The sequence below is a fragment of the Stenella coeruleoalba genome, assembly GCF_951394435.1.
Source record: "Stenella coeruleoalba genome assembly, chromosome: 20".
In the NCBI taxonomy this organism is placed as follows: domain Eukaryota; kingdom Metazoa; phylum Chordata; class Mammalia; order Artiodactyla; family Delphinidae; genus Stenella; species Stenella coeruleoalba.
Window position 1 is genome coordinate 5,212,662 of NC_137166.1, and position 13,732 is coordinate 5,226,393.

The following is a 13,732-nucleotide window of genomic DNA, read 5'->3' on the forward strand; positions in this document are numbered from 1 at the left end:
AAAGGTTTACTGCAGGGCCAGGCAAGGAATGTATGCCTCATGCCTTAAAACCCTGAACTCCCTGAAAGCTTTCAGCGAAGCCCTTTCACAGGAAAGGTGAGGGAGGGTCATGGTTAGCTGCTGCAGACTTCTTGGTGTCAGATCCTTCGTTCCTGAGGTCAGGTCACCGTCGGGTCACGGTGTTCCTGTAAACCTCCACCGAAACAAATGTTACTCTCTGTTCTGACAAGTAAGGGCAAGGTCCCAAGGCTCAACTTTCGCCCTCTGAGGTCCAGGCCCTGGCTGAGAGGAGGGGGTCCCCACGGGGGCCAGTTACCCTGCCCAGGAGCGTTCGTCCAGCACCCAGGCTGGGTCCTCCCACCAATGCCCAGGCCCGGCTGGCAGTGCCCTCAGGGCCAGGTCCCCAGACCCTGCCCAGCCGTCATCACTGAGGGAGCCAGGCAACCACGACCCAGCCGGCCCTCAGGTACCTTGGGCCACCCAAAGGTTCGGGCAGAGCAGGCCGGGTCCCAGGGACCCAGGGAGACCTCCGCCGCCATTAGGTAGCAGAGGAGGGGATGGAAGAGAGGTTCCTGTGGCCTCAAGGCCCAGGCCCAGCCAGTGGGCGGCCATGGCAAGGGCTCTGGAGCTCGGCGGGACACAGCCCCCAGCCTGTCCTGGGCCCCCCCAGCTCACCCACCGCCTGAGGCCGGGGAGGGCCTGGAGGGCCCCAGGGAGAAGGCCCCCATCCACCTCTTACCACACGGAGATCCACCTCTTACCTCTTGCCAGGAGGACCACCCCGGGCGGACCGTTGGCCGAGCGACCTCTAACTGCCACACTAAGTGTCTCTTGCTAACCCTCCTGTGCTTAAGGTCTTGCGGTAACGGTTGCGTGGTAACGGCTGTGCACCCGCCCCGCCCCTATTACAGCCTCACCCACCCTAAACGACAAGGTAACCAGATAATCACACCGCCATCGCTCATATATGGAGGGACGGGGATTGGAACCCCAGTGTTTGACTCCAGAGCCTCTGCTCAGTTGTAGCATCCTCCTTAGTGAAGGAAGCCGGTTTCATCCCTCCCACCCCTTGCCCACACCTAGCATGACTTTAAAAGGGAGGAAACATTTTTCTAAGGTAACATATAAATCAATTGTTTGGAGCTTTGTTGTACCTGTGTTTTTATTGTGACACATCTCAAATATCTGTTGCAAGTAGGTGTGGTGAAAAATAAATCAATAAATGAAAAATCAGCTTAGATAGAGAATTTCACGAGTCATCAGCACATTGCTTTGAGCTGGAAGCATACAGTATTGTTTTGGTGCTTACCTCTGATACACTACTGGTGAATAGTAATCTGTTTGCAAATATTTTATACACAAGTAATACCAATAAGCTGACAAGAAGAAGAAGAAATATCCTGGAATTTCAATTAGTAGGAAAGAGAATCTAGAGACAGTAAGATGATGTCAGAAAGCCCTTATGTTCAAAGACAAGTAATTTGAGAAATGACGTTTCAAAAGCGGTGGCTGATTAATTCACTTGCAAATCATTAATCACAAGCCATGATCTTGATGCCTTGGGGGAGACAGGAACTAATCTGTCTATCACAACTCAGCAAACCTGGGTGAGCCGTTTCCCTTCCCTACAAGCGGTGCTGGGAAATTCCTGGAACATGCGCACTGGATGGAACGGAGCTGGAGCGAGGGGAAGTGGAGGATACTGTCACACAGAAACAGCTCCACGAGACAATTATTTTGACCTGATTCCTCTGATTCTTGTTTAAGTTAGGCCTAACTTCTATCTTTCCCCCCTCATCACAAAAATTATGGAATTCCTGAGCTTGCAATCTACACTGGTGGATCCCAGCCCTGTTAGAATCTCCTGGAGGGCTTTTTAAAAACACTGTTTTTTTTAAAAAAATAACCCTATTCCAATTCAGTTGGTCTGGGGTAAGGCGTGGGTTTCAGTGTTTTGTTGACCTGCCCAGATAATTCTAATACGTAGTTTGGACAGAGAAGCATGAGAGTTCAAGGTCAAGAAGGGCCAAAGTAGGGATGTGAGAGCCTGCCCTTGTGCATTGCAAGGCTGCCTGGGTCCCATGCTGAGGGAGGGGCCTGCAGTGCATGTGGGATCAGCAGGAAGGAGAGCTGTGATCAGCTACTGCTGTCTGCCATGCGTCCAGGAGTGGGACACATGTGTTATCCAATCCCACAGGTGGCAGATAAAGAAACAGGCACAGAGAAAGAAGGAAGAGGTTGGTCCAAAGTTCTCGAGTGGACCAAAGGTCAGATACAAATCTCCTGGACTCCAGCAACGTCTGCTTTCCACAAGTTCTATTAGTCATGCCCACTCAAGAGTCCCATTGCTTAGGCCGGTCCTCCACCCCCTGCTGTGATCCAGAGACAGAGGACTGATTCTCTGTCCCTACTGATCACAGCACACCTCAGCTCATAACCTGTCCCTGTGGCTGTTCTGACACCTGTACCTTGGGACACCAGGCAGACAATTCAGTGGGTTTGGGAGTGCTAAGACTAGAGGATGCTGGAAACCATCAGTCAGGTACGAATGCCATTACATCCAGTCCACAGGTGAGAAGTTACTTTGTCAAGGCAGGTGAATGTCACATTGCTGAGAGGAAGACACTGTAAGAACAGATCACGATGAGGAGGCTGGAGGCTCCAGGTGTGTCTGTCTTGTTCAGGGCTTTCTCTCCACCCCTTGCATGATGCTGGGTGCATAGAAGGGACACAGTAGGTGTTTGCTGAGTGAATGAATGGTCTTAAAATAGGAAATGGGGCCTGGCATCAAAGGTGAGGGCTGAGAGGAAATGTGAAGGGATGAAGCTATACAGGAGTGAGACTAAGAGACTGGCATGGTGACGGATGCCTGATTCTGCCACTTGCTTGCATGGTGCAGGGCAGGAGGGATGGGTTGACCTCCCTTGTTCTCCAGAACATCTCTAGCAGGGATGCCTTATGACTTTCGAAGACACTGGGTACGTTACGTTTGTTGGTCCCTCCTACCACACTTGATTTTCATAGGCTTTAAAAATTTCATTTTTTTCCCCCCTGATGTGAGGAAAAGAATTAAAATTTTCTTTGACCCTAAAAAGTGCGTTTTTTTAATGGCGCCTGGTCCCCAGTACACAGCACAGTGCTGGACACATGAAGATCTTCTGGATGAATCTGTAAAATTAATACTTAGGCCATGTATAGGTGCGAAAAGCCTGTGCAGTTTCTCCCATGACACCTTTTCATGACACCAACCAAGAGGTTGGTGCAGAATACCTTTTCAGTGTGTGGGCAAATGAGTCCAAGTGGAACGGGAAGGTGATAATGTTTTAGAAATTCTCACAGCATGTGTTACGACCCTAATATATCCTTAGATGTAGTAATGTGTCCACAGCCACATTTACCTACCATCCATCACCCATCCATCCATTTATTTATCCTCCATTCATCCATCCATCCTTCCATCCACTTATCCGTCCTCCATCCATCCTCCATCCATGCATCTATCCATCCATCCACCCATTCGCCCATCCATCCATATTCCAGCCAGCCAGCCAACAAATACTTGTCAAGCGGCTTCTGTGTACCACGCATGATATAGTATTAAATTCTAAAAAATAGAAAAATAAAACAATAAATTCTAGGGATACACTAGTAAACAAGACAACAGACATGGCATATGTTTAATTATAAAAATATGTGAAGTGTTGGGCAAGAAATAACATAGTTCTTGGAGAGCCTGAAGCTTGAGGGGAGTGGTGAGAGGGCGTGGTGCCTGACCCAGTCTAGGGAAGGTCATTAGGGAAGAATTCCCTGAGAACTGAAAGAAGAGGAGTCAGTGAGACGAGAGGGGAGAGAGCCTTCCTGGCATCTGGAACAGCAGGTGCAAAGGCCAGTGGTGAAGGAAGCACGGGGCAATTGTGGACCAGAGGGAGGTGGGTGTGGCTGGAGAGCAAAGGAGAACTCGGGGAGAACTGTTTGCTATTGGACTCCAGAGGAGAGTTGCGTCAGATTATGCACAGCCTTGTGGGCCAGGGAAAGGCATTTAGAATTTGTCTTGAGAGCCAAGTGAGGTCTAATCAAGGAACTGGATTATGTTTAAATCTACTCCTGGGAGAATTCAGAAAAAAATCTTGAAATACCGAAAACATTCAATACAATTATTATAGTCTTTGTTAAGACCATTATCTGATTCTTGCATAAACTATAAAGCCAGTTTCCTTGAGCATCCATTTAGAAACTCATTATGGCTTAATTAAATACTCATTCTATTAATTCTATTCAATGTTTAACCCCATTATGTAATTCAAGAATGGAAAATTAAGTAGATTAAAATGAAACAGTACCATTTTATATTTCTATAGCAATGCTCACTCTGTGATTTAAAAACAATAGACAGACATTAATTTACCATGCTAGAGCAGGAGGAATTACGGATTGTAACATTACTTCATTTAATTGGAAAAAAATAAAGTTACTTTTCTGTTAAACTGTGCAGCAAATCAAATACGAGATGCAAAACGTGTTTTTACACCATCAGTGTGGGCGACTGGCTTGGGACATATTGAGTTTCATTGGCTCTCTCCTCTCAATTCAGAACTGAGTTATTTCATTTTCTTTTCTTTGCCAAGGTGAGGTGAATTTTGTGATGGACATTTAGGAAGAGACTACTTGGACTTGACATAAAGGTTATCCATCACCAGGGGAAGAAGGACTTGCATTTTAATTTACACTGAGAATGAACACTGCTCCTCACAGAGCAAAGAGTTGGTCATTAAGGTTAACCTGGAAGATGGAAATAATGATCAACAGGCTAAAAGCCACAGGTGGGGCAGAAGTGACAGCTGATGACTTTAAGGGACAGGACACATGCGAGCCTGCCTGCTTGATCGCTGGAGTCCAGGTTCATGAGCTGCCAACCCTGGGGTTTCATGGAGAATTGATGTTGAACTTGAAAAGCTGGGATACAGTCATCTGGGCCCTGGCTTTGAAAAAATTAAAAGATAAGGTCCCGGAAAGTTTTACACAATTCAGTTTCTATTTGTGAGGATAAAAGGGTGAGGGAGACATCATCAGAAACTGAACTTGCAAGCACTTTCATGAGTCTGTATTTACATAAACGATGCAGCTTGTTGGAAAAATCTAATTTCTAGCTGATAGCCTAATGGGTAGAAACTGTGAGTGCTATAAATAAGATCATACACTTAAGGATCCTGGCATAGAGTAAGGAATCAGTATTTGTTAGCACTGGTGATGATGATCGATTTCATTCTGTATCATATGAAATACTTACTAATAAATTGGAGAATGTGACTCTCTGTTTTTATCACAGTCTGCCTTCCATTGTGGTTGTCTTGTATAGATAGCTTATTTCCCTTGGTGGGTGTGGAAGAAGCACTTTGCTCTTCAGTCGTGTATTCCTGACACTCACAAGCTTGCATATCCTTGTCTTGATCTTTATCACCAAGACAAATGATGTTAACTTATCACACGCACATTTAGAAGGGATAGCTGCATCAGATATCTGGTTTCCTTCTACCTATGATTAGGAGTCATCCTGGGGTAGAAAGATGCAACACCTCATTTAAATAAATAGTCATTAAATGTCTATTCCATGGCAGGGGGTCTGCCAGGCATAAGAAGTCCAGCAGTAAATGAGAGGGACACTATTCTCTCCCCTCACGGGTTTACAGCTCAGCAGACTGACACACTCCCTCCTGATCACCCCATTTCCTTCATATGCTTTGCTCACACAATTCCTTTTCTACCATTTGTCCACTGTCATTCATCCCAGGCTGCATCTATGTTTGGACATGACTTAGTTTACAGCTAATGGTCATTTTAATAAATGGTGCTGGGGCCACTGGCTAGCCATGTGGAAAAAACAAAGAATCTGGATTCCCGACCTCACACCATACAGAAATTGTGAAAGGTAAAACAATCAATGTTTTAGAAGAAAACATAGGAGGACATTTTAATTCATCTTACAGTTAATGTTTATGTGTACTTTATATATATGTAATATAATGTAAAATATTTAAAATATGTATAATATAAAAATATAAAATGGGGCTTCCCTGGTGGTGCAGTGGTTGAGAGTCCACCTGCTGATGCAGGGGACATGGGTTCGTGCCCCGGTCCGGGAGGGTCCCACATGCCGCAGAGCGGCTGGGCCCGTGGGCCATGGCGGCTGGGCCTGTGCGTCTGGAGCCTGTGCTCCGCAATGGGAGAGGCCACAGCAGTGAGAGGCCCGCGTATCACACACACACACACACACACACACAAATACATATATATAAAATGTAATTATATATATAAAATGCACATAATATAATATAGGTAATATTTAAATAACAAATTTAGTAAGTATAGAGTTTATTCAGTATTTTAAAGAAGGCTTTATGTCTAAGAAGTGATGAACAGCAGAGCCCCACAAGGGACTTAGGTTACTTGGCTGAGAACCACGGTCTGCTCATCAGCTAGCCCTCAAGACAACTGTGCCTACTGAGTCCCTCCCTAGCCATGTCCCAGTAGGATGTGCATGGACAGGCCCCGAAGTAATACCGAGATGGGAGGGGACCATTCGGGAACCCAACAGCCCATAATGGCCCCAGACATTGGTGAGCATCTTTTACTCATTTCCCATCTAGTCAACACTCTCTCTTCTCTAAATATCATTTTCTCTTTGAAAATGAAGAGTGGTGTCAGCCCTTTGGTTTTCAACGCCCATGGGAGACAGTTCACAGAGAGAAGACGTAAAGCAGATGCTAGAGCTGGGATTTCCGGCAACTGTGAGTAGAGACTTCCCCACCCTCTGAAGCGCAGGCAGCCTGGGGCGTGCGCCTATCAACTGTGAGACGGGTCTTGTCTCTGTTTCCGAAAATGCCCAACACCACCTCTTTCATGAAGTGAGAACGCTATAATTAGACGTTCAACTTTGGGATCATTTTTGCCTAGAGAATACAACCCGAGGGGAGAAGATGACAGTGTACATGTGTTGGAGGGTCTCACGATAAGAAGAATGACCAGTTTTTCTCTATTCTCACTGAGAAAAAGGAAAGTGACCTGAATGGTGCGTCACACACCAGAGATGACAACATTGTAATGGTGGAGGGCAGTCTTCCTTTTCTGAAGAGTCTTAAAGTTTCCGAGCAGATTTAGCTCACGGTGCCTGTATCCATAAAACATCTGAGGAAACGATACCTTCCCCAGCTCCTGCTGAAAAGAGTGTTACTAGAGGGCCATTTGTACCACACGATCCCAGCTTTCGTTGCCAGAGCTGACTGGACCCAGAAGTGGCACTGGACTCACAAGTCACCAATCTATTGGCTGCTTCATGAACGACCAGATGATTTCTCTAAGCATATGAACTCAGAGAGATACAGGCTATATAATCAGAGGGCAAAGGGTCCTTAAATCCTAAGTTTCTGAGTAGAAGAGAAATGGAGTGGCCATTTTTTGTCATTTGGACATGAACGAATAGATGCATAGAGAAGCCAAAGAAGGGACACACTGAAAGAAAACCCAGGAGACCTTGGGGGCGCTCAGAGACACACAGATGAGGAAGCACCCTTGATCTCGGACTGTGTTTCTACTCCTTGCAACTAATGGAGCCCTGGGAAAACAGCTGTGGTGGATGGATGTCTGTCTCTCTCAGGACGTAAATGTGGTCCTTTTGATGAAGACTTGGGTTTCACAGATGTTTCCTCAAATCTTTTTTCTTTTTCTCTTTTACATCTTGCTATGGAAACTTTCAAACAGCTATAAAAGCAGACAGAATGAAGTGATGAACCCCACGTGCCATCATCAGGCTTCAAAGATTTTCAACTTATGCCCCCATGTGCTTCATCTACACGCCCACTTCTCCCCATGCCTGTCCTGTTCAGAGCAAATCCCAGACATATCACTGACTCTGTAAAGATTTCACTGCTTGTCGCTAAAAGTTAAAAACTCTTTTTAAGAGAACAGAATCAAGGTCCTCTCCTGATCCAACTAACATTAATTTCTTCTACTGACAATTATTGTGTTTTTCTTTTGTGCCGGATGCTTTACTAAAACTATAGCCACGGTAAAGGACAGTTAGAGACTGGCCTATTAGACTTCTCCACGGGTTAGCAGAGTCTTCTCAGTTAAATGTTACTGAACAGGTGAGGAAACAGAGAAGCTGAAGGTGGAAACAGTTCAATGATAATAAGGAATAGCAGCTCGATGACAAAGAAACATGTGCCTGAGGGGGGAGGACTCTCCAGAGCCGCTGGCATGCCGGGCAGTGTGGTTCTTGGTCCAGGAGAGCCGAGGCACGCGCCACCTAGTGGATGTGACCCCCAACCCCCCAGCCCAGGGAGCCCCGGGCCGGGAGGAGAGCCACATGCCTGGAGGGCTGCGTCTGGGGTCCTGTTCCAACGAGAGGAAAGACCAAGTGTCACGCAGCCTCCCAGCTCTACAGGTGCCGGGGGATGAGCCAACAGGCAAGAGAGGGAAACAATATTCACTTCGTGCTCCAGCAGGAATTATCCTCCCCTCCCCACTCAGTGCACTCTCTTCCGTATTGATTCATTTCCTAGGAGGAGTTTCCATGGTTGCTGCAGACACAGAGGAGGTGCTGGGTACCCAACTTTGGAGGAAGATGCCCAGCCAGGTTCTGGCTTGCTGGGGGCCCGATGGTCCACCAAATTTGTTTTTGCAATTCTTCCTCCACGTGACCTCGCCTACCGAAGCTCCTCGGATTTTCCAATTACAGATGCATACTGCAGCTAAAAAGGGAGTTTTCAGGAAGAAAAGACTCAAATACTGAAACATATCTTTTTGTCCTCAAAACAAAATGAGAACACACAGCCACTGAAGACTGCCAGAAAAATAATACAGCTGGGCAACGGTTCTCAAACTATGTTCCCTGGAACAAACAGTGTTTGAGGGATGGTGCAGGAGTCCCACGAATGTACCACGTATTTTCCTCTAAACAAGAAAGACTGAAACTGCCCGAGGAATCTGCTAGATATATTTTATCCGTTTTGTATATTAGAGTTCTTGTCTAAGATTTTGCTTGGAAAAAAAAAGTTTTGCTGCTGAAATGAAGTTTGAAAATCACTGCCTTAGGGAACCGATGAAATAAATATTACATGTGATGGTGAGAGAAAAATAAAAACCAAGGAGCAAATATGCGTGCGTTCTTTTTTCTCCACATGCCCGGTGTGGAAACTTTATCTCATCTGACATTAATATCTCTCCTTCGCTTGAGCTTCTCTTTTTAAAAAAATGAAAGAAAAGGCAAAACACATTTGCACATTTGATGAGATAACTGAAAAATAGCTTAATTTTGAGAAGCAAAGAGATTTTCTGCAGGGATACGGATTCGACACAAACATCTGAATCTGGATGAAGAACGACTTTTCTTTAGGAACAATAGCATGGTCTGCTCTAAAGACTCAGAATTTGGTTTATGCAATTCTGCAAATTTACAGGTGTGGAAAATTCAGTGAAATGGGGCAAGTTCTGATCTACCTCTAACTCACGGGTAAATTCTGTAACTTCTCTGAGTCCAAGTTTGCTTATCTGACGTGTAGGGTATCAGGCAAAGCAGGAGTTCTTAATGCTGACTGCACATTAGAATCACCTGAAAACTACTCATGATCTGAGGTCCCACATTCAGAGATTCTCCTTGGGTAGGGCCTAGGCATTTGCATTTCTGAAAACTCCCCCAGATGGTTCTGATGAATGGCCAAGAGGTGAGAACAGCTGCTTGAAATGACTCCGAAGGCCCCCTCCTAGTGTTAGGATCGAACTTTAAAAAGATCATTGTGACCTGTTCTAGCTTGTGTGGGTCCTAGCCGGTGTTGGGAGTGCCAAAGAATGCCACTGGTGGGACCCTTGAGATTTCTTACAGTTCTCTGCTCCAGGGGTCTATAGGAGCTGCTAACGGACCGACGGAATACATTTGCCAATGAAATCACAGGGGCATCTCCTGGAGGTCATCTTTTTCATCACCTCCAACAGGAATCCTGTACCCATTAAGCAATCATCCTATTCCTCACCCCCACCCCAGCCCCTGACAATCACCAACCGACCTTCTGTCTCTATGGATTTACCATTCTGGAAATTTCATAGAAATGGAACGACACAATATGTGGTCTTCTGTGTCTAGCTTCTTTCAATTAGCATACTGTTTTCAAGGTTCATCCCTGTTGTAACCTGTGTTGGTACTGTGTTCCTTTTACTGGCTGAATAATATTCCACAGCATGGATGGACCACATTTTATCTAACCGTTCTTCCATTGATCAACATGTGGGCTGTTGCCACTTTTTGGCTATTGTGAATATGCTGCTCTGAACATTCATGGACATGTTTTTATGTGGACGTATGCTTTCATTCCCTTGGGCAGATACCTAGGAGCGGAATTGCTGGGTCACATGGTGACTCTGTGTGTAATGCGGTGGAGATCTAAGTCATTCACCAACATGCAGAGAGCGCTTGGGTGGCACCTTTTAAACACATGAGGCCATGTACTGTTTGCCGGCTTCTCAGAGCTCACTGCCCCCTCCCATGTGAGCAAAGGCAATATTTGAGAATGAAGCTTCTCTCTTTGAATGGCAGGAGGGGTTGGGAAGAAGGGGGATCTATGGGCGCCTTATCTCCTTTGACTAACCGACTTCAGGTAGCCTCCTTTCCCCTATTTGCATGCGGTATCACTCAGCTTAATGCAGAAATGAGACGGACACCCCAGAGCTCACGGAGAAAATGCCCTGCTCCGTGCGTGCCCCTTGCAGCTGTTTCTAACTAGAGAAAGTACATCTTTAATCTTCTGAGCGGTAGGAAAATCGACACACTTGGTTAGGCTCCTGATGCTAATGCCCCAGTACAAATAAGGACACGAGAAACCTTCTGCTTTCATTACAAGGGATTTGTACAAATTCACACATGGAATTGCCTTACAGCTTCTAATTTATATTTAAATCCCAAATGTCACTGTCAGAAGAAACTACTCTAAATCTATTGTCTGTGTCTGCACCATTGATTCCTGTTTCAAATAGACCCCATGGGACCAACTGTAATTCCCATCGGCACCTCTGCATATTTCTGCCCAGAGGTGGCTTGTGGTGCTTCTGAGAACATCTGAGTCCCACAGGTAGAAGAGATGGATGAGAATCATTCCCTTGGGAATCAGACGCAGTGAGAGGGGAAGGATTAGAAAAATCATTCTCTGTCCCTTCTGGGCTCTGATCCCAGGGTGGAGTCACACCGGAAGTCTGTGTGGGGAGAGAGATGCCCCGATGGCCATCTTTCATGTTGAAAAGAATGAATGATGGAAAGTTACTCATGTTTAACACCCCCGAAGCTCTATAACATATTGGCTGTGTGACCTTGGTCAAGTCACTTAACCTCTCTGTGCCTTGATTTTCTCATCAGCGCAATGAGAAAAATAATAGTCCCTACCCTTATAGGATTATTATGATGATTGAGAATATTTATAAATGTCAAGATGAATGCCAGACACGTAATAAGCAATATAGGCACATTGTCATGATGAACACAGACAGAAAGAACACAGAAATGAAGTTTGTAATGGTGCATCAATTACAAGGAATGTGACCAGAGAAATAAACTTTGTTCTTTTGGGCTTTTTGTTGTTGTCGTTACAGTAGACTAGTTTTGCTAAATAATATTTCTGACAATATAAATTTCCCTTGTTGTCTACAACTACTTAGACTTGGTGTCACGTATAATCAGAGGTGTCCTGACCAATAGTACTTTTTAGAGAGGTGTCCTGACCAATAGTACTTTTTAGTTCCTAAATGTATTTTTAATCTAATTTAGGGTTTCTTAAGAGCAGTGCTAGTGACACTGTGGGCTGGATAACGATTTGTTGGGTGGGTGGGGGGTCCTGTGTAGGATGTTGAGCACCATCCGTAGCCTCCACCCACCAGATGCCAGGGGCACCCAAGCTGCAGACATTGCCAGATGTCCCAGGGGAGCGTGTGTGTGTGTGTGTGTGTGTGTGTGTGTGTGTGTGTGTGTGTACAATCCTCCCTGGCTGAGAATCACTAATCTACCTAAACCAGGTCAGGGGCTCCCTAACAAGTATCTGCCTGTAAATGGCAGCCCATGAGCTCCCCCAGAGCAAGATTTATCAGCAAGTTGGTCTTAGACTCAAGTCTCAAGGGAAAACTGAAATAGCATAATAATATTTTCCAGGGTAATTGAATCAGACATTGCCAGAAAAACATTCAAGGGTAAAACTAAAGACTGTAATTATTATGAAAATTATTGATGTAGTTTTCATTACTCTACAATTTTTGAATTAGCCACTGATAATCCCTTTTATAAAAGAAGAAAGGTAGTTTTTCTTGCTTTTCCTTCTTCCTGACACTTGCCTGCCTCTCACTTTTCAATAAACACATTCAAGCCTGTGCGTGCTAAGTGGACTCAGGTGCAGCAGAGACCCGAGCCCTCCTCTGAGGGGCAGCCCTGTCACCTGCGGGGCTTTCTCGATGGGCCTCAGAATTTTTTCATTTGGTCCAGTTAGAACTATGTTCAGACACAAGCTTATTCGGCAGTGAAGAATTACTGTCCGTGATCCATTTTCCCCTCCCAATTCTCCAAACCCCTGCTACTCGAAGTGTGGTCCCTGGGCCAGCGTGGGTATCACTTGTGAGCTAGTTAGAAATGCAGAATCTGGGGCCCCACGCTAGACCTTCAGAATCAGCTTCCAGGTGATTCAGGGCTACATCAAGTCTGAGACGTCTGCTCTTGACTGCTCTGCCAACTCTTGGTGACTCGGTCCTTGCTGCCTGACCCTGATGGGCAGAGAGACCAGAATACAGGTGCCCTCTACGTTCAGCACTCCCAGCCTGGAAACCTAGAGACTAGAGGGGTCCTTCTCCATCCTGTTCAATGTGAACTTCTTCCCTGGGTCCCATCCCCTCCCCTTCCACCTTCAACTCCTGTCCTGCTTCCCTACCTGCCAACTTACCCCGCCTCTCAAGTCTATAATGTGTTCTAGACTCTCCAATTAAGAACACAACAACAAAACACGCGCAGCGAAGCAAAAGCCTCCCTCCACTCTTCCGTGGCTCTCGTGCCCTTCGCAAGAGGGGCCTGCATTTCCTCAGCCCCCACTGTGCGGTAACAGAGCGCTAAATACCTTGGAAGCTGCTGTGAGGGCTAGGGAAGCACAAAAATCAGGACTGCAAATTTATCTGAAATCAAGGAACAACATAACTGGTCATTGTTGAGGTGTAATTACAGGACAAAACATACTGTTCAAGAATCCTTACTGGGTCCGCTGAGCAGGTGCCAAGGAGGCTTTTCATGAAACTCACACATAACAGGCCAGACACTGTCCGGCCCCAGCCTGTGGCTGCTACATCTGGGCAGCTCCACGTGTATGGGGAGGGCCGTGAGGCTGTATTGTGAGTATGGAAAACAGGAGCTCTCACAGAGTTAAGGACTTTTAAGTAAAAAAGTGAAGTCTTCCAGCTTGATTTTTCCCTCCCTAGTTACAGGTGGGACAGTGAGAACTGCCAGGTAGCACGGGAGAGCCTGTGGGGAATGAGAGAAGCTGAGGGGAGAGAGAGGAGAGAGTGGGGAGATTGAGAGAGACACACACAGAAAAAAAGAGGTGGAGAGAGAAGGAGAGAGCCAGTGGGGGGAGGGCAGTGCTGGGAAAGAAGGCAGGGCTACACATGCGAAAAAGAAAGAGACATCTCCTGGCTATTGTAAATAGCGCTGCAATGAACATTG

The 13,732-nt window shown here is 45.9% G+C and overlaps 1 protein-coding gene across 4 annotated transcripts in view; it reads right to left on the reverse strand.

Annotated features, from left to right (window-relative positions):
- The window catches only part of CDH13 (cadherin 13), a 1,005,991-nt gene that overhangs the window by 103,461 nt on the left and 888,798 nt on the right, over positions 1-13,732 (reverse strand). The window lies entirely within an intron of this gene.